This window comes from Pinus tabuliformis, chromosome 1_1 (assembly GCF_031772625.1).
Source record: "Pinus tabuliformis cultivar Carrire ecotype Pingquan chromosome 1_1, CPIR1, whole genome shotgun sequence".
Classification (NCBI taxonomy): domain Eukaryota; kingdom Viridiplantae; phylum Streptophyta; class Pinopsida; order Pinales; family Pinaceae; genus Pinus; species Pinus tabuliformis.
Window position 1 is genome coordinate 831,536,409 of NC_142297.1, and position 22,151 is coordinate 831,558,559.

Below are 22,151 nucleotides of genomic sequence, written 5' to 3' on the forward strand. Positions count from 1 at the left end.
TGTCGTGAACTTGTTAGAAATATTTGGAATGGTAGAATACAAGTCCCTGACCACATCGATGGAGGTGAACTGCAAAAAGCTATGCAGAGATGTTGTTGGACCTAATTTGGTAAATCCTTTTGAGTATTGACAATTGATTGGGCCATTGATGTTCCTTGTGAAAACTCGTTTGAACATATGATTTGCAATAAATACTTTGAGTCAATTCATGACTAAACTCTTTCATGAAAATTGTGTTGTTACCAATCACATACTAATATATTTGCATGGAACGATTAACCTTGGATTGAGATATAATGTTGGATATGTACGACTTCATGGTTACACTTATTCTAACGCAGATGGAATTTTTATTAACGGGAAGAGCACATCAAGGTGTTGCTTTAGCTTGGGATTTGTGATGATATCTTGGATGAGCAAGAAATAAAAGTTTGTAGCTTTAAGCATGGCCAAGGCAGAGTACATTGTTGTTAGCATGGCTAGCTGTGAGGTACTTTGGTGGAGAAAACTCTTTGGAGAGCTATTTGACCAAGTTCTAGATATGACAGTGATATACTATGACAACGAGAGTGGGATTCGATTGGAAGAGAATCCTGTATTTCATGATAAGTCCAAGCATATTGATATAAGGTATCATTATATACGAAACATGGTGCATAGAGGAGTAGTGAGGCCCCATCATATTTCGACTGATGAGCATATAACATATATTCTCACCAAGGCTTTATTGAAAGGGAAGTTCTTGGTCTTCAAATAACAACTTGGAGTGATGAATGTGACCCTCTTGGGTAAGGTTCTAGGCTAATCAAGAATATTAAGTGTGCCATTCCCCCTTATTGAGCTCCTAGGGTGGGAATGTAGTAGTAAATGCCGCTAGGGTTGAGGGACCTCTAGACAATAAGATAGGGTGTGTATGCTTACCCATGTGGTAAGTCGATCTCACCTATTATCGCTTTGATAGAGTATACCCCAATTGGCATCCTACCCACAAGCTGGGCTTGCTGGGATTGAACCTCCCCATTTAGCTAATGGGTTGAGGTGAAAACCGCCCGCCTCCCAAAACCACTCTCCGCTGTTTAAACCTCGTGCATCTTCCTCGTGCGATGGCCGTCGGATCTGCCCAACGGTGATCCGACGACCCTTATTCAATTCGCCGCACGTCCTCCCGATGGCTTTCTCCGTGAAATCTCAGCCGTTCGTTCCCTTGATCTGACGGCCCTAGTTGTTCCTGTGCATATGCCTCCCGATAGCTCCTCCCACACGGTCTCCATCGTTGATTTTTATCATCCAACAGCCCATGTTCATTCACCCTTCTGCGCTATCTCCCGATACCCGTCGTTAAGTCATCTCCGCCGTTGATCTTTATGATCTGAAGGTTGAGATTCATTCCTCTGATCCAAGTCTGCTTCCACCATTCAGTTCTCGCCCGTAACCTGTTTTGTGCTCTCGAAGGATGAAGGGGATGATCTACCTACTCTCTGCACAGTTAAGGGTTCAACAATTGCAATTGAAGACAAGATGACCGAAGGACAAAAAGGACTGCCTCGAGCAGTTAAAACATTTATCAGTTATGGGGATTCTTTCGGTTAGCATTCCATCTGAGCAGAGAAGGACAACAGAATATCCAGAAGGGTCGATTTTGTTCATTAAAGCTCTCAAACTGCAGCACAGGTCCATTTCAAATTGTAAATGTGGTTGGTGGTCATTTATTGACTCCTCCACGCATAGTTTAGCAGAGATATTTTGTAAACAACCTCTATATATATCCAGAAGACAAATGTAATAGGTTGATGAGTGTTATTTTGGCTGTAAGGTTCAACTTCTGGAGATTGTAACTGCTGTGATACATGTAACGTCTGGTCTTCATTTTCAGCTAATACAAGCTTCTTTTGCTGTTAATTGCTCACTGTCCACTTCTTCTTGTTGTTCCAGGCTGTTCCTGTTTTGCAATTATTCATGTGCTGTTAATGTTTAACATTAGAGGGGCTGTCATCCCACCTCTGTGTTAGGATTTAGCATGCATAATTGAATTTGTATGCAGGTTTATGTTGTTTTAATGCCAGAGAGCTGTCATCCTATCTGTGTATTAGAAAAAAGATTTACAGACCTTTTAATTGGTTGCAGCCAGCCATCACAGGGTCCTGTGCATCTACTGGTGTGGTCAGTCTTCTCCATTATCACCTTATCCTCAACGGTGAGTAATTGGTGGTCTAAAGCCTTGTAGTCTGGGGGTGTTCACCCATGTCTGGGGTCAAGCACAGTAGAAGTGGTTATTTGGCTTGAATATGCAGCATTTGTTTCATTCATCCACCATTTATCCAACATTTTTGTTGAGTTTGTAATGTTCCCGAGCATCTCTGATATATAACTTAGGAGAGTTTCTTGGGGTGATAATAGTCCTCTATTGTATATTTCATTTACTGTTCTATCTACAGTTGTTATTTACTACTGGAAGATTGATTTAAGTTTGGAATTGGGCTAAAATAATCGTAACAATATTGGATAGTGGGAAATTAACACAACTGCCTTCTCTATAGGAGAGGACATTTGGTGCTATTGGAAAGTATTATCATATATTGGATATCCACTGCATTAAGTCCAAATAGAATTATTAATATCAGAAAACTTAGTTTCTGTTTTCTTTGGTCTGGTAAAATCGATTCTAAAGGTTTTCCCTAGTTACTTAGTCCACATTAGCCATGCCTAAATCCTTGGGAGGTTATCCCCTTAAACAATTAACATGTATGAGGTGAACCTGTAACTCCCTAGAGAGAATAAAAATTGTGCTCATGAGGTGACAAAAAAGAGAATCAAAATAACATAGATAAGATACAATTGAGGGCAGTGGTCACAATTATACCGTCGACATTGGGGGCTTGAACTTCCATCTTTAAACACAGGATTGATGGTATGAAATTGGTACCCCACCACCCTGGACCAAGCTAAGAAACAACATAGTTTTCCTCCCTCAAACACTGCCAACATTGATGAACCTGTAGGTAAAGAAATATAAAATACCAAAAGCTAGTATGGGAATCATACTTATATTACCTAGAGTTCGGTGCTTTTGCAGAAAATGCAAGGAAACAATAGCCTCGCACTGCTGAAAAACTGACTGTTGAAAAACCGACTAGACTAGTGCTTCCTCACTGAACATAGACCCAAAACAAGCAAAATTGAAATACCACCATATCATAATTGCACCTTCCTTCGTTGTCCTCACTAGGCTCTACAGGCATATTGTCATCAAGCCAAATGCATGGATGTTGTTCAGGGGATGCGCCATGAAGAAGGCCTTGATAACTCCTTTTGTCACACAAGTATCATATTCAAAAACTGCACGATGCAACCACCACCTCCTCTCACCTGTAACAAACACTGTCATATTTTTTCAAATTAATGATTTGGTCTTCGAGACCTTAAGGTGCATTAAACTTCTTGAGGTTGTTCTACCATGTCCCCCGATTTATCATCCAAGTGGGACGACGACAACCCCACCACCTAGAGTCGCGAGAGGCATCCCATTGGGGGAAATATTTTCCGCTATTATTACATGAAAAAGAAAAAAATATATTTTAAATTAAACTAATAAAATGGAATATTAATAATTTTGAGATACTTTAATTTAATTACTAGACCTTTTTCTTTCTTTTATTGATTTTTTTCATGTCAATTTTATTTATGAGGCGGGGATTTCTATCAATTTTTTTTAAAACTTAAAAGTGTTTGAGTTGTGTATTCTATAGAATTTGATTTCTTTAGGGTTTTTAAAGACAATGAATCCATTATACACTCAAAAAAAACATTTTAAATAATAGAAAATCACAATTTAACCTCAAATTACACTACAAGATTTTAACAAAAAATACAAAAACAATTAAAAGAACCTTTTTAAATTTCATTCATATATATATATAATTTTAAATTATCTAATATAATATATTTTTCACCCCAATAATTTAAAGTTAAATGTATTTTTTCAAATAAATTAAATATATTTTTTCAATTAATTATATATATATATATATAAAATAGATTTCACCTCCCTAATTTAATAGAAAGAAAAATATATTAATTAAAATTTATAGTTCATTTTAATATATAAAAAATCATATATTAAAATATTTTAAAAATAAATCACATCAACATTAAATTAAAAATGTAATATTCAATTAAATACAAAACTTATATATCCCATATACTCAATAAATTATGAAAATCTTATATAATTAAAATTAAATACACATACACATAAATAAATGACATCTAAGAATCTCATATTAAAATATAGAAATATTTTAAATTAAATTGAAAAAAATATATTCCACTCATTTAACTAAAAATTCACACATAATTACATAGAATATTTTTTTTACATTAAAATATAAAATATATTAAACTAAATAAAAAACAACATCATATTAAAATACAAAAAAAATCAAATTAAATGAAAAAACAATAGTTGATTCAATATTGAACTAAGAACTCTTCACATCATAAAATCTAAATTACACATATTAATATTAAGCGTTACTTGATTTTTATCAAATCTCAGGTTGAAATTTTATGGGAAGGGATTGAAGTTGAGAGTTAATTGTGCCAGAAAGAAATTATTGGATAGGAAGGGATTGAGGTTGAGAGTTAATGGTGCCAGAAAGAAATTATTGGGTGAGTGTCTAAATTTGATAAAGCCTTGTATAAATTTCAGATTTAATGATAATATCTTATAATTAGTAATTGTATTTTACAAATGGTTAGTAAATTGACTTTAACATGAATCGAAAATAATTTAAAAAAAAATATTTAAAATCAACCTTGGGTTAGCTTTTAAATAATTTTTAGAATTTTTAATAAATAATAATTTTTGTTATATTTTTATAAATAAAAAATTATAATTTATGTAGAAAATGTTTTTAAATTATATTTTAGATAAATAATATTATAAAATTTATATTATTATCTAATGGAGTTGTCTATAATGCGACTTTTGGAGATTCCGGTGATGGAATCCGGTGGAAGAAATTGAGGTTAAATCTTGGTTTGTTGCAGTTAAAATGGTTTTTTAACTACATATTTGGATTCAACACCCTGAAAAACCTGGGACGCTTTCATTGTGCAGAAACTAGCTATCAAACTTGCGATTCCAATAAATTCCTGCCTTGACCGGAAAAACCCGCCGGAAAAGCTTTCAAAAAATCACGTTATAGACAACTGCTTATCGAATTTTACGATTCCAAGATAACAAATTAATATATAATATATAAAACTAATTTATAATTTAATAAAAAAGTCCACATAAAATAGCTCAAGTGGCTATTGCGGTGGAATGAAATCTTACCACACGGGAGAGATCTTGGGCATGTAAACTAGAAAATCCGAAAGAACTACCAAACTTAAAAAAATAATCAAAACACCGAAACACGCCATTTTCTAAGCTCCATAGTAACACGATGAGTTTACACCTAATTTATAGTTTTTGAAAATAAATTGTCCCAGTGGTGGAGCTATGCAGGCATCATAGCTTAATAGAGTCAAGAGGCTGGCGGCGAACCTTAGTATGGTCGTCGTAATTGTATTGGGGCTAAGTGGCTTAGAGTGCCTCCGAAAAATATAGCCACATTGGCTGACACGATCACTCAGCCACATTAAATTCCAATGGTGTCATAAGGTTGGCAACCAATGCTAAAAGATTTTGGAAATTGTTTTTTAGAGTTGTTTTTAGTGTGATTTTTTGGAAGTTTTTTTGAAACAGTCTTACTTCACTTACTCTTTCAACTATAGGTCCTGAGTGATATTATATATGTTCTTTCAACTACGTCGCTTGTCCGCATCGGGCAAGGACCCGACAGGGGGCTCGACTGATAAGGAGAGGACCGTAGGGACGGAGTCACTCACTATTCATATGGTGAGGGGCTCGACCAACGGGAGAGGAAAAATGACGACTCTTTTCTTTTGGGCCTGAGAGAGGATGACAGACAAAGGGGATGGCTTCTCAACTCCAAGCGAGTAGGCAAGGTATAGAAAGTAACCAGCTAATCTAAGTTCCTGTCCCCCTGTACATGAAGCCTTGGAGCACCTTGAGTGATATTATATATGTTCATTAATGTGTGGACTGTATATATCCACCACTAAATTATGTCTTTGCTTCAGAGTAAACCTATATAACTCAATTATGTCTTTCCTTAAATTTAAGAGTAAACCTATACAACTCAACGCATTAATAAGTCTATAAACAACTAAATTTTAGTTGCGGACCCATGCCATGAAAAGTATAATCATATAAAACGAATCATTAGATTCATGGAATCTCATAATTGCAGCATAAAAAACCTCTTGTTGCAACAAGCAGTTTAATTATCAGACTAAACTATGATTGATTAGTACTGTTTTCAAACCAAATAAATGAAACACCCTCGGTCGGTTATTTCTTTCACAACGCAAGCAAAACCCCTTGAGTAGCACTGCGTCATGCAAAGAGCAGTTACACATAACTGTAAACGGTTTGGCGCGAGCCGTGAGTCCACACGAAAAAACGTAGAACAAGTAGTACAGGTACAACATTTTGGGCAAGAGCTTATTCTCAAATATAAGATTTTGGTATAATTAATTTAAATTTCTAAATTTATATTCATAGTTATGATAATAAAAAAAAGTTTTTCTTTTAAAAAAATTTTATAATAAAAATTTTTGGTCAATGTTTTTCTAACCGACTAATATAATTCATCATTCATATTACCAAACTTATTAATTTTTTGGGAAATTTTATATTTAAAAACATAAATACTATTATTAATTTTAATTAAAAGTATATAACATAAAAACACAAATAAAACCCAATTTACCAATTGTCATTATCTAATAAATAATTAGGGATATTAAATTGGCCCAAAAAACACTCCATTCCCTTCATTAACAACCCTGAGTCGCTGGTGAAATATTCAACCATTAGCCTCTATTTATAGCATGTTTTTACTCTTTGCTTTTTTAGCCTCTATTTATAGCATGGGTTGCTTTTTGTTTTTGAGCGTGTTTTTACTTTTTGATTTTTTAGCCTCTATTTATAGCATGGTTTTGCTTTTTGCTTTTTAAGCTTCTATTTATAGTATGTATTTGCTTTTCCATGAGCTCATAAGTTCTTAATCTTGAAAAATATATTGCACATGAGGTGCACGGTGTAATGGTAGGGGCGGATGGCTGTAGCACCCCCACCCAGGTTCGAGTCCTGCTGCGGCAGGTGTATAATGTTGTATGTTGAAAAATGTAAAGGTCCCCCACTAGCCTACAAAAAAAAAATGTTGAAAAATATATTCAAATTAAAAGAATGTCTAATGGTTGAAAGAAATAAAAGCAATCTTTACTAAATATATACATGGAAAGAGGGAGCTTGATGGGAATCGGCGTGTCCCCTCCCCATCCTAAAAAGCTGTCAGTTCAGAGTGATTGTGACCGCTTGAAAGTGAGAATAGAGGACAGTCTCTCACAAAGAGGAGCAACGTTCTCGTCTCATCTCTGTTTTTTTGGTACTCTGCATTGCATTGGTTTGTCTTGTTTTCTGTGTATGTTTGTTTCCTACATTGCATGGCCATGCATTTTGCGTTTTTCAGCGTTTTATTTTCGTTGGTTTGATTGTAATTGGTGTTTTTTTTCCAGTGTGTTTGCATTGTTTGTCTGTGCATTTTTATTTTGTTGGTCGTATGCAGAGGAGAAGAATCGCTAGAGATGAAACCCTTGTTATCCATTGAAGTGGAGGAGCAGGTATGCGTTTGTTTTTAAATATATACAAATAGTTTTTACTAATTAGCTTGTACAGTGAAAAACCTCCTGGTAGATAATCGCTATGTATCGAAGCGCAACTGTTCAACAACTTTTATTCATTATTTCCATTTCACAGTGAAGCCGTGGCAAATCTCAAGGGAATTTTCCATAATGATTGTACTTTTAGGTTATTTGTTAGTTCTTTGCTTAATGGGTTTGACCTGCCTAATTATAGGCTCCCCATGGAGGGAGAATATGAGATGAGAAGCTACGATTTCTGAATTTGTGTTATGTTTTCTATATCTGTTTAACCGTCTCAATCCTGTTAATATTGCGAAAGCAGTGCTTAAAAGTTTGCAGTGAATTTGGGGCGACGACACGCAAGACAAAGTTCGAACGTGCCAAAGGACGTTCGGACACCTTTTTGCCGTTCTCAAAAATCATTCGGTCATTCTCTCTGCAGGTACAAATTCGGTCAGTCTGTAGGCAAGCATTCGATCATTTATCTGTTTACTTACAATTGAGTTAATTGATAACGATGCCACATGTAAACATCTGACCCCTGGACGATGATGATTAACATTAAATAATTCGGTATTTCCCTGTGCGCATCCTTCGATGCGGCATTTTTATTTTATTTTGTTGTATAAAGCCAGATTAGTTGTTTTATTGTATTCTTGATACGGTATTAGAGGTTAACTGTTTTAATTTATTATTTCACGCTCTTAAGGCGTTTACTTTTTGGCCCAGAGTAGCGATACTTATTATAAGGGGTTTATCTGCAACTTTTTATATATTTTGGCAGTTGTTTGCTTGTTGCTTAATTCTTTGTAACAGATAAAGTAGTGAAGAGTGGGGCTCGCTACAAGGAATTGAACATGACAGAGTTTAGGTTTGTTTTGGTTTATTTGATCCGTGATTATATATTTGTCTCTCCCTCTCACAAATCATTTGCGCTTGAATTGCAGGAAAAAGGACGAAAAATGCTTGCTAGATTGCAGGAGAAAGGGCGGAGAATACTTACTTTGGTCGCTTGGAGGAAAAAGAGGATACGAGGGCCCTTCGTACTTATTTTGTCTGTGAAATTGAGGAGAGGGTATGAAATCACAACATCTTGGTGGTCTCCCTGAGGTCTTTTCCTGCTCATTTTGTGTGAAGTTGGCGTAGGTATGTGCCATATCACTGAATGGTCGCTCGTATAGCCTTTTTCTTACTTTCCATTTAAGTCAGCCGCTAACCCTGTCCAAGATGGGGTGAACCCAATGAGAAAGTCTTGCTAAACATTAGTGAAATAACCATATAGAAATCTGTTTTTCCAATTTTCACTAAAGATGATTCTTAAATAAGGTTAGTCGACAGTCCTATAGATGATCAGATTAATTCTGTTACTTGTGTGTTTGCATTTGTTTGCTTTGGAGATTTTATGAGTAGAATAGAAGAAAAATGGGTAGAGAAGAAACCCATTGGAGTGGAGGAGCTGCTGGAGCACACTGACAGTATCCTGACTATTACACCGCCTCTGGCAGGCATATCTATCAGTATAAGGTAAGTAGATCAGTAATCGATGTGATACGATAAGGACATAATATGAATGCGGTCAGGATGGGTGATAAAGCCGACAGAAGGAAAAGGTGAAGCGACCTGTTGGGAGAGCCGTAAGAGTTCTGTAGGTGAATGCGGTCAGGATGGGTGATAAAGCCGACGGAAGGAAAAGGTGAAGCGGCCTGTTGGGAGAGCCGTAAGAGTTCTGTAGGTGTTGTTTAAATTTTTTTAATTGATTATTTTAGTGATAGGTTAAACTTTTATTGATTATTTTGATTTTAGAATGACACTTGTTTGCTTTTAATTTCTTTGAGAGTGTTTGGTTATATGTTTTGGCTTGACGGATGGTTTGAATTGAGCATTTGCAATATGTTACAAACTTACAAGGGTTCGCCATTGGGGGTGGATGTTTTTGTTTCAACTTAAGAGGCACCTGATTTGTTTGTTTGGGTTGATTATATCATTTATATATAATCAGAAACTAATTCCTTTTCAATATTTGTTGGCAGTCATTGTAGAGATGAGATCACATGTCCAGAAAGGTGAGATGATGATGAATAATACGACCAGAATACAAGTCTAAATCAGGTAGATACACATTCTTTCAGTTGTTCTATAACTAATGCCATGAGTTATATGGTTACTCTCCCTTGTGCCGGTTTTTTAATTTATCGATTATTGAAAAATATTAGGTAGAAATCTGTCCACCAAAATTTCATTAAAAGAACTAGATGGGGCTACAAGTAAAGTTACGTGAAAGTTATGTTATTATAGATGATTACTTTGGCCAACTATGTAAGTGTATTGATGTCATTTCTGTGCATGTCAAATTTCATTTTGTTCCTTCATTTTTGGGATGCTTCCCACAAAGATTTCTCGATGTCCTTGATTCCTTAGCAGCCTGTATTCCCTCCTTAGGTCACAAAATAGTGTGGGTTTGCGGTCATGATTGGGATGATGTTAGTTAGTGCTACTTTGTGTGAGAGTTTGGATTATTTGGTGCACAAAGGAGAACTAGATTCCATATGAAGTACCCAAAGATACTAGCATAAGGAAATAATTCAATTTTGTTTTGTTGCTTTTGTACTTTTGCTATCTAGTCTAAACATACTAAATAGGCAAACGTGAAAGGAGTGAGATAATTGAAGCATTTATTTTATTTTACTAAGACATATGTAAAACATGTAAAGCATGTAGTGAAATACATTGAAACAAGTACAACTCCAACAACCTAGATTATTAAAATCTTCTTTTTTTGGTTTATCATTGCCTCTTCCCAATATTAGCCCTAGACCTTACCTAGCTCAAGCTAGTTCTCGAGCCATTCACTTCTTTTATACTATGACAAGTATTTTGACCATTGAACTATTTGTTACATTTTTTGTTACTCCACTATCACCCCACATTAAAATCTTGATCTAGTTCTTTATTTAAGTGGTTCCTGTGTTAGGTCCACATTGGATTCTCTTGAGTAAGACGCCTTCTTGTTCCTTCTCAATTGGGGACCTTCTTTCTCTCCACTGCCCTGAGGTGCGTCATATTTCTAATGCCTTTCCTCTCTTTTCATTAGCATTGTTGTTACCTAAGCAATTGGCATGCCTAGTCCTACCCCATCCTCGTGGGGTCTCTTTTCCTTTCTCTTGATTTATTAAACAATTTTTGCTACAATATTTGATACTCACTTCATCTTGCTTCTCTAATTTTTCTTTATTTCTCCTTGTTTTGCTCTCTTCATATCTTTTTAACTTTTGTAGGGGAACCCCCTACTACATTGTTTTGCTCCCTTTTTCTTTTTATCTTATTCTACATGTCTTTTAGGAAAAGGGTCAGTTTAGTAGCTCTTTTTTTATAGGAAAGATACATCCTCCTATCACTGTTAATAGCACGGAATTTTGTATGACTCTAATTTGCTAAATTGCTTCCATTGATCCATTGATTGTTCATGAAGGTTATATAGGAGGATATATATCCTTCTGTCATTGTTAATAGCCTAGGAGATGGTATAACTTTCTTTTCCAAGCTTCCTCTATCCACTCATTCTCCCCTCTTTGGTTTTTCTTTTCTTGCAATAGCTTGTCCGCTTGCACATCCCAAATGGTGTTCCCAAACCTAACTAGCATTTGACTCAAAGCCATTATGTGAACCATTGCACTTGTGGCATTGCCCATCATAGCTTGATGGCTTTGCCTTGTTTGTAATTGATTTTCCTTTATTGTCAAAAGTGTTTGTGATCGATGTGTACCAAAAATTACATTATTCCTTTTTTCTTTTGTTATGTGTTTCTCTTGACACTTCTTCCCCTCCAAGCCTTGAGTGTAAGCCTTCGTACTTGAGCTCCATTGCCTTGAGTTATCGTGACACTTTTTTAGATACCTTCAATGCTTAGGGGGAAAGTTTTTTGTTCCTTTTCTATTTTTTGAGTAACAAATCCATTGGTTCTTTTCTAAAATGTTTTCTTAGAAAAACTTGGGGGCTTGGTGCTCCTACTCGTTCATTTGACCTCCCAACCTCCATTTAAACCTCTCACCTCTTCTTTTGGCCTCTTCCCACTGTGGTGTCTCGGCCTCCCATTAAATCTCACTATTGCCCTTTTTCGACCTCATGACATCTCTTTTTGGTATATTTCCCCCTTTTTTGGCCTATTGACCTCTTGTTAGCCACTTGGCCCTCTCTTTTGGCCTCTCAACAATATTTTTGGACTTTTGGACGTTTGAATTTTATTATCCAATCCCTATTCTCCTTCTAACAATGTTTTTGTTTTAAGAAGAGTCTTTTTGGTAGAAATCACATAGGAGAAAATTTTGTCGACGTGTTTCAAACCAGCGAGTGTGATAACACGGGCCTAGTTCATTAGTTGGTAAAAGGGGATGCACATCATTCCTTGATTCTATAATCACCCCAATTGTCATGTGTCTTCGTCATTTCCCCATTATATGAAAGAACTACATGTGAAGAACCAAATAATTGGGTTCATTAGTGGTGGAAACCATGATTTCACTATATAGGGCATGCTTTCGTGATGTATGTAAAAATATAGCATAGAATTTGACATTTCATGCTACTTTGTCCAATGAGTTTTTCAAGGTTCTCTAACCTTGCACAATGGTTCATTTTTCTTTTTCCACTCACAATTTAATTTATTTAATTGATCTTGTTCTTTGTAGTTGGCGCTTACCAACATTAACTTATCACATTATATTATTAGTCATCCCCATAGTATTGTTGTCACTAGTATTTTTCAGAAAGTGGGGAAAACCAAGAGTATTGAATTTCACAACTCAATTTAATGTGTATGACTCATGCATTTAATTGAAATAGTTTATTGGAGCATTCCTTGCCTTTATATTGCTTTTGTTTTTGTCTATGAATCCTCTCAGTTCAGCCCCTCTTCTTCTTTTTCCTTCTTTCAGGAGTCAAACCCTTGTCCTTTTACTTATGCCCTAGCCTTTATAAATTGGAAATTACCACTTTTTTTGTACTTTTCATCTTTGCAAGCATATGGACTCTTATGTGTGATCTTTCCCATCCACGAGTTTCATTTTCATTTTTCTGCAACAATTTGCTAGGTTCATGTAGAACATATAATTGGTTGGGATCGCTTCGCATTGTACTTGTCATGTTACCTACATAATAAAGTTTTTTTTCTTCAAAATCACATCAATTCACTAGTTTGTACACTTTATTTCTAGTTTTTGTGCACTTCTTTTAGTTTAGGAATCATTTTCCTCACTTCAAGGCTTCAAACTCCTCTTGGGACATCTTCCTCCCCTTTGTTCATGCGATGAGGGAAAAATATAACACGAAATGCTTTAATGTTACTTACCCCTGAGATGACCTTTTAAAGGGTCCTCCAACCTTCCATAGTAATTCATCCTTTCTTTTCCATCTCCATTTCTATCCTCAACTTAATCTAGTTAATTGGGATCCACTTTTATAGTTGTCCCTTAACAACTTTGACTTATAATTCTAATCTAGTGTTCAATTTGTTAATGTTGTTGCTTGGAACCTTCATTAGATTGCACTAGGAAGGGCCAATCTAGGTCTTTGAGAATGACTACCAAGCTTAACGTGGAGGCCACACTCATCTAATCTAATTAGTTTTGTGAAGGGTCCCTTCCCTTTCTTATCCAGGGTCTTTGTTAGCAAACCCATTCCTTGTTGGGGCACACATGCCCTATTGTTATATTGGGGATCAAATCTTCATCCTTTGCCCTTTGGCTTGCCCTTTTTGATTTGGGAATTCGAACCTTCCTTTTTTTGGTTTGCAAACCCACAAATTCTTATGCACTATTTTTCCTATTTGTAAGTTTCTCTTCCATTTTCCTAGAACATATTGCGAAATCCACACAAGATGGGCAATTAATTGTGATCATTTCCCATTAGCTATCACATATGATGAAATACAACATTTTTCACCAAATCTCACAACTATGTCCATTGACACTATTTACTTGGCTATTTTTATATGAAATTTGCATGCTTCTTTTAGCTTAGGTTTCCTTTCCCTTGCTTTTGAGCATTCAATTAATCTTGGTAGCTCGTTCTCTTTGTTGTGGGCACTCTTCTTTGATTTTGTCTTCTATCTTTTTTCCTCTCATGTAGCTTTCCATCTCAACATAGAGTCCTCACTCATCCTTTTTGTTTTATGGCTTTAGTATGACCTTGTTACCACCCAAACTGAGCCTTGGTTGAGTTGTTCAAGAAAAAAGGATTTGTAATGACCTTTTCTCACGTTGGGTTGATTCCTGCCAACTCTAGGAGGGTATTCATATATCCTGCCACTCGTCTATTGATTAGGTCAAGCAAAGTAAGTTAGATAAATAAGTAGACAAATTTCACATTTTTACTATGTTAGGATGGATTTGAAAAGCCAATGTTTGCCATTTGGATTATGGGGTCAAATGAAAACTTAACAAGTTTCCATTTGGTGGTGGAAACATCAAGTGAGGTATTTGCTCTAAATGAATCTCATTGTTGCAAAATGACCTAATCCCTATGTTGATATTGTGCTAAGAGAATTCCTACATTAGTGGACAAAAATTTGCTCATGGACCTATCTTTGTGACTTGATATCTTAATCAATCCAAGGGAAAGAATTTCTTACCCTATGAAACTTTGGGGTTGAAAGAAACCATTTTGGTTCACAAAAACTTCATTAATCTAGGCAAGTAAAACCCATTGAAATCATTTAGTTTGATTGAGTGAGAGTGTTGTAGTATCAACACAAAAATATCAACCAATAGAAAGTATTCAATTATCATTCATTGTCAAGGCCTCAATAGGCAATTACAAGTAAAAAACAAAGATTAAAATTCATTGAATATTATCAAACCCTATTATAGTTAGTTCTGCATCATTTAATAGACCATAGATCTTTATGAAGGATGTCCCCTCATGTGATTAGGTCTGAAAGTGAGTGTACCATGCATGCCATCCAGTATAGATGTGCCACTATTCCAATGGTTGCATCCTTACTAGCTACTAAAAATGTTTATGCAACTACTGAAAAGTAGGGGTATGCAAGGATCTGATTGTAGGCCTAAAGTGTGCCTCCCTTTAGGTGCTAAAATGATGATCAACCTCCCTAGTTGACTTTCCTTTACACAGGCTGTAAGCTCAACACATGAATGGGCCTAAGAATAGGGTAACAACACATACTTTGATGTGATAAAAACAACAAATAAGAAATCATTGCCAGTTAAATGTGTCCTCATTCTCTCATGAAGTATTCCAATATGTCTTCCAGTGCAAAGTAGTATGCACTTTTGACTTTCGAAAATTATGCCCATAATTGTTGATAAGTAGGTGCATGAATAGATCTGAGGGTTTGCATGGAATGTGCCCTCCTCTATGTGGTGAAAACCCAACAAAAACAAGAACTAACCATTAGAGGATTTTTGAGGTCTAAAATGGGCATCCTAAGAAAAATGTACAACCAAAACAAACTTTATAAGAACCAATAGGATCAAGATGATGATGTCAACCATGGGGGATGATTCACCATTTTTAGAGTAAAAAAGTAAAAAGATTAAAAAATAAAAATAATAAAACTATTTTTTCAACTTGTATTTTCAACTTATCTCCCTAATGTTTTACTCAAATTTCAAGTGGGAGTACTCGTTGGATGCAAAATTTAATTTCTCATCCAAAGAGTACCCATGTTGCATACTTTCGATGGACTCCGCTACATGAAAAATCACAAATCAAGGAAAGGTGTGTTGATTTTTGGTAGCATCGGATGTGCTCTAAGCCTCAAAATTTGCAGGGAGGCTAGGACACATGTATTCTAGAATACTCAGAAATCGTTTTGGGAAATTCCACCCGGAGATGGTTTTATTAAAATAATTAATTATTTTTAATGGATGCCTAAGTCTAAACTTAGGAAATTAAAATAATTAAAGGGTATTAATTAAACTGGGGGTGAAACTTCTAGAAGAAGACAAGGATCAAGTCAAAATGATCTGAGCCATTGATTAGAATCTAATCTGGGTCATTGATTGATCAACGAGAGGATTATAAGAAGAGGTTTGATGGGCATTTGGAAGACATGTTGGGTGAGAGATCAGAGATCGATTTTCTCAAGAGAGAAGTGTAGTAGTTGTCGGAGAAGGTGATCGAGGAGATTTCTTGCAGTGAGGGACAGGGAAAAATTTTTCGGAGGAAGTTTTCCTAATCTGGAGAGTGCAAGGCTGAGAGTACTCCGGAGAGGCTTTCCTGATCCGGAGAGTGCAAGGCAGAGAGGGTAGAGAGTAGTCCAGAAAGGTAGCCTTTGGCTACGCAGAGGCAGCGCTCGGCCACACAGAGGCAATATAGAACTACTATGTGGCAGCGTAGAGCTTCAGAGAGAGTTTGTATTTCAGCTGGGGAACAGTCGAGATCTAGTGTGGGAGCCAATGTGTGAGACCAAGAGGCCAGAGGGCCACCTTTTCCAGGGAGCAGAGGATCGAGAGGAGGTGCAGCGCAATCCCAATAGTATTTGACACAATAATTGCGTGGGTGTGATGCAGTATGTTAAAATTGGCAACCAGGGCAAAACTTCATGTGGGTCATCTTATTCATGGCTGATAATATTTTTATTAGATTCCTCTCGTCGAGAGGTGTAGGATTGATATAAAGATCATCCGATTCCGATAAGTATTCATGGAGATATGAATTTATTTTGATTATGGAATTATTATCAAGCCGACCTACAACTCATGTAGGCTCAGAAGCTCAACAGTCACATCTATTCACCCACCAACGTTGTGTATAAATATAAGAGGAATTTTCCTCATTTGGACTCACTCATCTCATCACATCTCTCTCTCTCTACTGCGCAGATATGAGTCTCTTCTCTACTGCGCTGAAATGGGTCTCTCTCTCTCACACATGTGAAGCCGGAAGCTGTTGAATTTGAAGCTGCAACTGCAGAAGTAAAGATTGACTTGCGTGGCCTAGAAGATCTCCTCTTTGGAACTGTGCTGTAGGTTCATCTGAACCTCCTTTGAAAGCCGCAACTTTTGGTGGTGGAATGAAGTCAATCCGACGAACGGTTTTCAAGATATCGACTGCCCTAGTTTGAAGCCGGAAATTGCTGAAACTGAAGCTGCAACTGCAGAAGTAAAGATTGACTTGCATGGCCTAGAAGATCTCCTCTTTGGAACTGCGCTGTAGGTTCATATGAACCTCCTTTGAAAGCCACAACTTTTGGTGGTGGAATGAAGTCAATCCGACGAACGGTTTGCAAGATATCGACTGCCCTAGTTTGAAGCCGGAAACTGCTGAAACTGAAGCTGCAACTGCAGAAGTAAAGATTGACTTGCGTGGCCTAGAATATCTCCTCTTTGGAACTGCGCTGTAGGTTCATCTGAACCTCCTTTGAAAGCCGCAACTTTTGGTGGTGGAATGAAGTCAATCCGACGAACGGTTTGCAAGATATCGACTGCCCTAGTTTGAAGCCGGAAACTACTGAAACTGAAGCTGCAACTGCAGAAGTAAAGATTGACTTGCGTGGCCTAGAAGATCTCCTCATCTGAACTGCGCTGTAGGTTCATCTGAACCTCCTCTGGAAGCCGAAACTTTTGGTGGTGGAATGAAGTCAATTCGACAGTCGGTTTGTGAAATATGGTCTGCCCTAGTTTGATAATGAAGCCGCTAATGCTGATGCTGCTGATCTAGGGTTTGCTACTGCTGATATGAATCTGATTTATTGTACTATTTCTCTCTGCTGAATTATTGAAGATAAAAGAAGATTTGATCAAAGGATTTCCCCACACATTGTGGGGTTTGTCCCTGGCTAGCCGCCACATCTTGTGTCTCTTGTCTTGGCTTGTTTTTTGTCGATCGTTTAATGTTCTATCTGCACTTTACTTTATGTACATGTGATTGCTAATCGGTGGAATATAATAAGAAAAAGAAGTAAACTGTTATAAGCATAGAACATACCATAACTTAACATGGTATCAGAGCTGAGGTGAAGACAAAGCCCGAGCAAGAGCAAGAGCAATCATTGAAGAGAAGATTGGCAAGGCTATCCTAAAAGAACTATGGGGTCCTCAAACTCTTTCCTGCCGAAGACAAGCTCCGTGAGAAAGCTGACCATCACGGATGGAAGATGTCTATCGATCTAACCCTTGAAGATCAAGGAGTGTTGGACCATGTAAGAGGCAATATTGTTGAGCCTCCATCAAATGCATCCGCTGCTGCCTGGAACAAATGAAAAAATGGAGAAGTCAAAACAATAGACGATCATCCAGGACTCTATCAACAAGCACTTGGTGGCCTACATCTCTGAACTGGACACCTCCAAGGAAATCTACGACAGACTGGTGAGTTTATTTAAAGTTAATGATGCAAATCAAGTTTTGTTTCTTAGAAATAAGTTGTGGGAAATCAAGAAGGGTAAAGATGAAAGTATGCAAGCATACTTCTTAAGAATCACCGAGATCAAGAACGATCTCCTATCTATTGGGGAAACTATTATTGACAGAGAGATGGCACTCACAACTGTTTGAGGATTACCATCTGAATGGTACGTGTTCAGGACTACTCTTCTATAATGTAATTCCTGGTTTCGAGGAATTAATGGCTAGATGCATTCAAGAAGAAACAAGGGAAGAAGTGCAAGAAATGCCCATGCCTAAAGGTCCTCCTGCTGCCTTTTCTTCTCATGCAAAGAAAAGAAATAATTTCGGGACTAAATCAAAAGGAAAGGCTGGACCTAAGGCTAGAAGAAAATGATGATGTTACATTTGCGATAAAGCAAGTCACTATGTATGAGATCATGAGCATCACGATGAATGAGATCATGGACATAAAGGGCAACATGAGATCATGGACATATAGGATAGCATGATGATGATGCACACTAGTTTGAGCAGCATTATGATGGATAAAATCATGGACATGGGCAGCACGATGATAATCATGATTAGAGAAGCATGGTACCGTATGCAGTGGTGCAACTCGAAATCCCTCTGATGGCAATCAAAGGAATGACAAATTCAACAGCAAAGGTAAGAGGAGAGCTGGGAATCAAGGAAGAGGACAAGCATTCAAGAAGGCTAGAAATTCTAGGATGTATTAAATGCACCTGACTTCAAAAGGAACCTAGTGTCCATCTTGGCAATGGAAGACAGAGGCTACAAGGTAACCTTCAGCAATGGCAAGGTATGTATATAGAAAAATAATGTTAAAGATGCCTTTACTCTTGGGTTTAGTGTTGATTCATTATATCAGGTCGATGGAAGTCCGCTAGGTGTCATGTCATGTGACACAACTCCTTAGTCCGAACTTTGGCATCGGAGGTTTGCCCACCTTCATTACAAAGCTCTACCCGATGTAAGACAGATGGTAACAGGGATGCTCGAATTCCAAGTAGAGAAAGAAGGTGTATGTCCGGGATGTGCCAAAGGAAAGCTCAAAAGGGGACCATTCCCCTCAAGCCAAAGAAAGACCTCCGATATATTACAATTGGTTTACTCAGGCGTACCTGAGGTTGGCATTAAGAGGGAGACTACTACACCACATACTCCTGAGCAGAATGGTGTAGGAAGAACCACACGATGATGGAAGTTGTTCGGGCCATGCTACATGATCAAAGACTTCCAAAGTTTATATGGGCTGAAACTACAATCACCGCCGTATATGTACAAAATCGATGCCCTCATCAAGCATTGGGTTCCTAAACTCCTGAAGAAATGTTCACCACCGGTCAAAGGGAAGTCGTGATTAGTCATGATGTCACCTTTGACGAAGATATGGCTCTCAGCAAGGTGATCAATCTTTCGACTTTGAGGAGCTCTCAAGAAGCCGACACCAGGGAACCGAAAGAAAAGGATGATGAATCAATGCCTGATGTAGAAGAACCCATGGATCCGATTGATCCTCCTCCATATGAGCCTTCCTCTTCTAGGAAGAGGCCTTCATGGCTTGAGGGGTTACTTGATGATGCTGAAGGACATGCTGCACCCCGAGGAACCTTTCGTGAAAGTAAGAAACCTAATAGGTATCAAGGATACCTGACCATCATGAGCACGATCATACAAAATGAGCCTTCGTCATTCTCAGATGCCGTCAAGCATCAAGTATGGAAGGATGCTATGACCGAAGAATATGAGTCTATCATAAAGAATGATGTTTGGGAAGTAGTTCCCAGACCCCAGGACAAGACTGTTGTTACTTCCAAATGGCTTTACAAGATAAAGCATGCAGCAGATGGAAGCACGGAAAAGTATAAGGCTCGTTTTGTTGCTCGAGGTTTCTCCCAAAAGGAAGGTATAGACTATGATGAGATATTTGCACCTGTTGCCAGATATACGACCATCCGCTTGATCATAGCCCTTGTCACTTCACAAGGATGGAACCTACATCAGATGGATGTTAAGACCACGTTCTTGCATGGTTCTATCAAAGAAGAGGTCTATGTGGAGCAACCTGAAGGATTTGAGATTTATGATTGAAAATCTCATGTATGCAGGTTGAAGAAGGCTCTCTATGGGCTGAAGCAAGCACCCCGAGCATGGTATGAGAGGATCGATAGCTACTTGATGAAGCTGGGATTCACTAGGAGTGAAGCCGATCCTAACCTTTACTTTAAGGTTGAAGATGACAAGCCTCTCATAACTGTGTTGTATGTGGATGACCGCTTTCTAACAGGTGCAGACCCTCTCATTCACAAATGTAAGAGGGAGTTGGCTTCTGAATTTGAAATGAAGGACCTAGGACTGATGCACTACTTCCCAGGACTTGAAGTGTGGCAGAAGCCAGGAGAAACTTTCCTATCTCAAGGAATATATGTGGTGAAGATATTGGAAAGATTCGGTATGATGGACTGCAAGCCTGTGACTACCTCGAGGATCTTAACTTTTAGAAGTTATATGGTAGTGATGTCGGACTAGACTTGGGAAATGCCTCTGAGTTTCAAAAACTCATTCGCATTGATGTTCTTGGTGAACCTCCGTCCGAACATATGTTTTGCAGTTAGCATTGTGAGCTCATATTTGGTTGAGCCTCACTGGATTGATGCCAGGAATCTTCTGAGATGTCTTCAGGACACAATCTCTCATGGATTAAGATACACTGCCGGAGATGTGAGACTACTTGGATATATTGATGTTGATTGGGCAGGCAGTGTGGTGGACCGTAAGAGCACTTCCGGGTACTGTTTCACCTTGGGATCTGCTTCGATATCCTGGATGAGCAGGAAGCAGAAGTCGGTGGCTTTGAGCACCGCCGAAGCAGGATATATTGTTGCTAGCATAACCTCGTGTGAGGCAGTCTGGTTGCGAAAGCTCTTCAGTGAGCTGTTTGGATTTACATTGGATACCACTGTGATTCTTTGTAACAACCAGAGGTGGGATTCGATTATTGAGGAATCCCGTATTCGTCGATTGCTCTAGAAGATAGACATCATCTGGGATATGGTAAGTTGATGAGCAAGGAGGCTCCATCGCATTAAGATGATGTACAGGTTGATACACCTTGTCAAAGCCCCGAGGAAAGATCTAATCTGTGATTTTCCCAAACGACTTGGAGTCGGCAAGAAACCCTTGTACAAGGGTCTTGCATGTTGCATACATTAAGCTCTGGGAGCTCTAAGGGCTTGCGGTTATTACTGGAGCAACATATGACAACAGGGTGACTCACCCTCCCCTGGTGGTGCACACTGGAACAAGATGATTCGCTCTCTTGTGGGACAAGATGATTCGCTCTCTTGTGGAACATGATGATTCGCTCTTTTGTGTAGCAGGATGATTAGTTCTCTTGTGAGGCCTGGATTGATGTGTTCTCCACGGCAATTGTAGCAGGATTGATGTGTTCTCCTGTGAGGCCTGGATTGATGTGTTCTCCATGGCAATTGTAGCAGGATTGATGTGTTCTCCTGTGAGGACAAGATTGATTAGTTCTCCTGTCGAGGCATCCTACCCATGCAGTCTGGGACTCATGGGAAGTACCTCTCATCTGATCAATGAGTAGGGAAATGAAGTTAGGGACCATAGTAGTACCGATGGACGCATCGTTGTAACTACCGTACTCCCTACGCTAGGATGACCTCCATTGATTTGGGATCAATGATACTGGTCTGGGACCAGTGGTAGGAGTTGTACCATACTATGACGCTGACTTCGGGTCGGTTGAGACTGGTCTGGGATCAATGGTACATACTCTGAGACTGAGTTTGAGTCAGTGGAGGATGATATTGGTCTGGGACCATTGGAGTTGTACTCACTATGACGCTGACTTTGGGTTGGTTGAGACTGGTCTGGGACCAGTGGTACATACTCTGAGACTGACTTTGAGTCAGTATGATACATCCTCGATCATTTCTTCTTCATAATTCGGACAAAAGCAGAGCAGAACAGAACAATGCAAGA

At 38.0% G+C, this 22,151-nt stretch overlaps 1 long non-coding RNA gene across 2 annotated transcripts in view; it reads left to right on the forward strand.

The window, feature by feature from the left end:
• The first annotated feature begins 8,631 nt into the window (after positions 1–8,631).
• Positions 8,632–22,151, forward strand: part of LOC149216693 (uncharacterized) — a 109,288-nt gene continuing 95,768 nt past the window's right edge. For both annotated transcript variants that reach the window (XR_016250586.1, XR_016250585.1), the window contains exons 1-3: positions 8,632–8,922; positions 9,282–9,504; positions 9,807–9,885. This is a non-coding gene — a long non-coding RNA (uncharacterized LOC149216693). The remainder of the gene's footprint in view (positions 8,923–9,281; positions 9,505–9,806; positions 9,886–22,151) is intronic.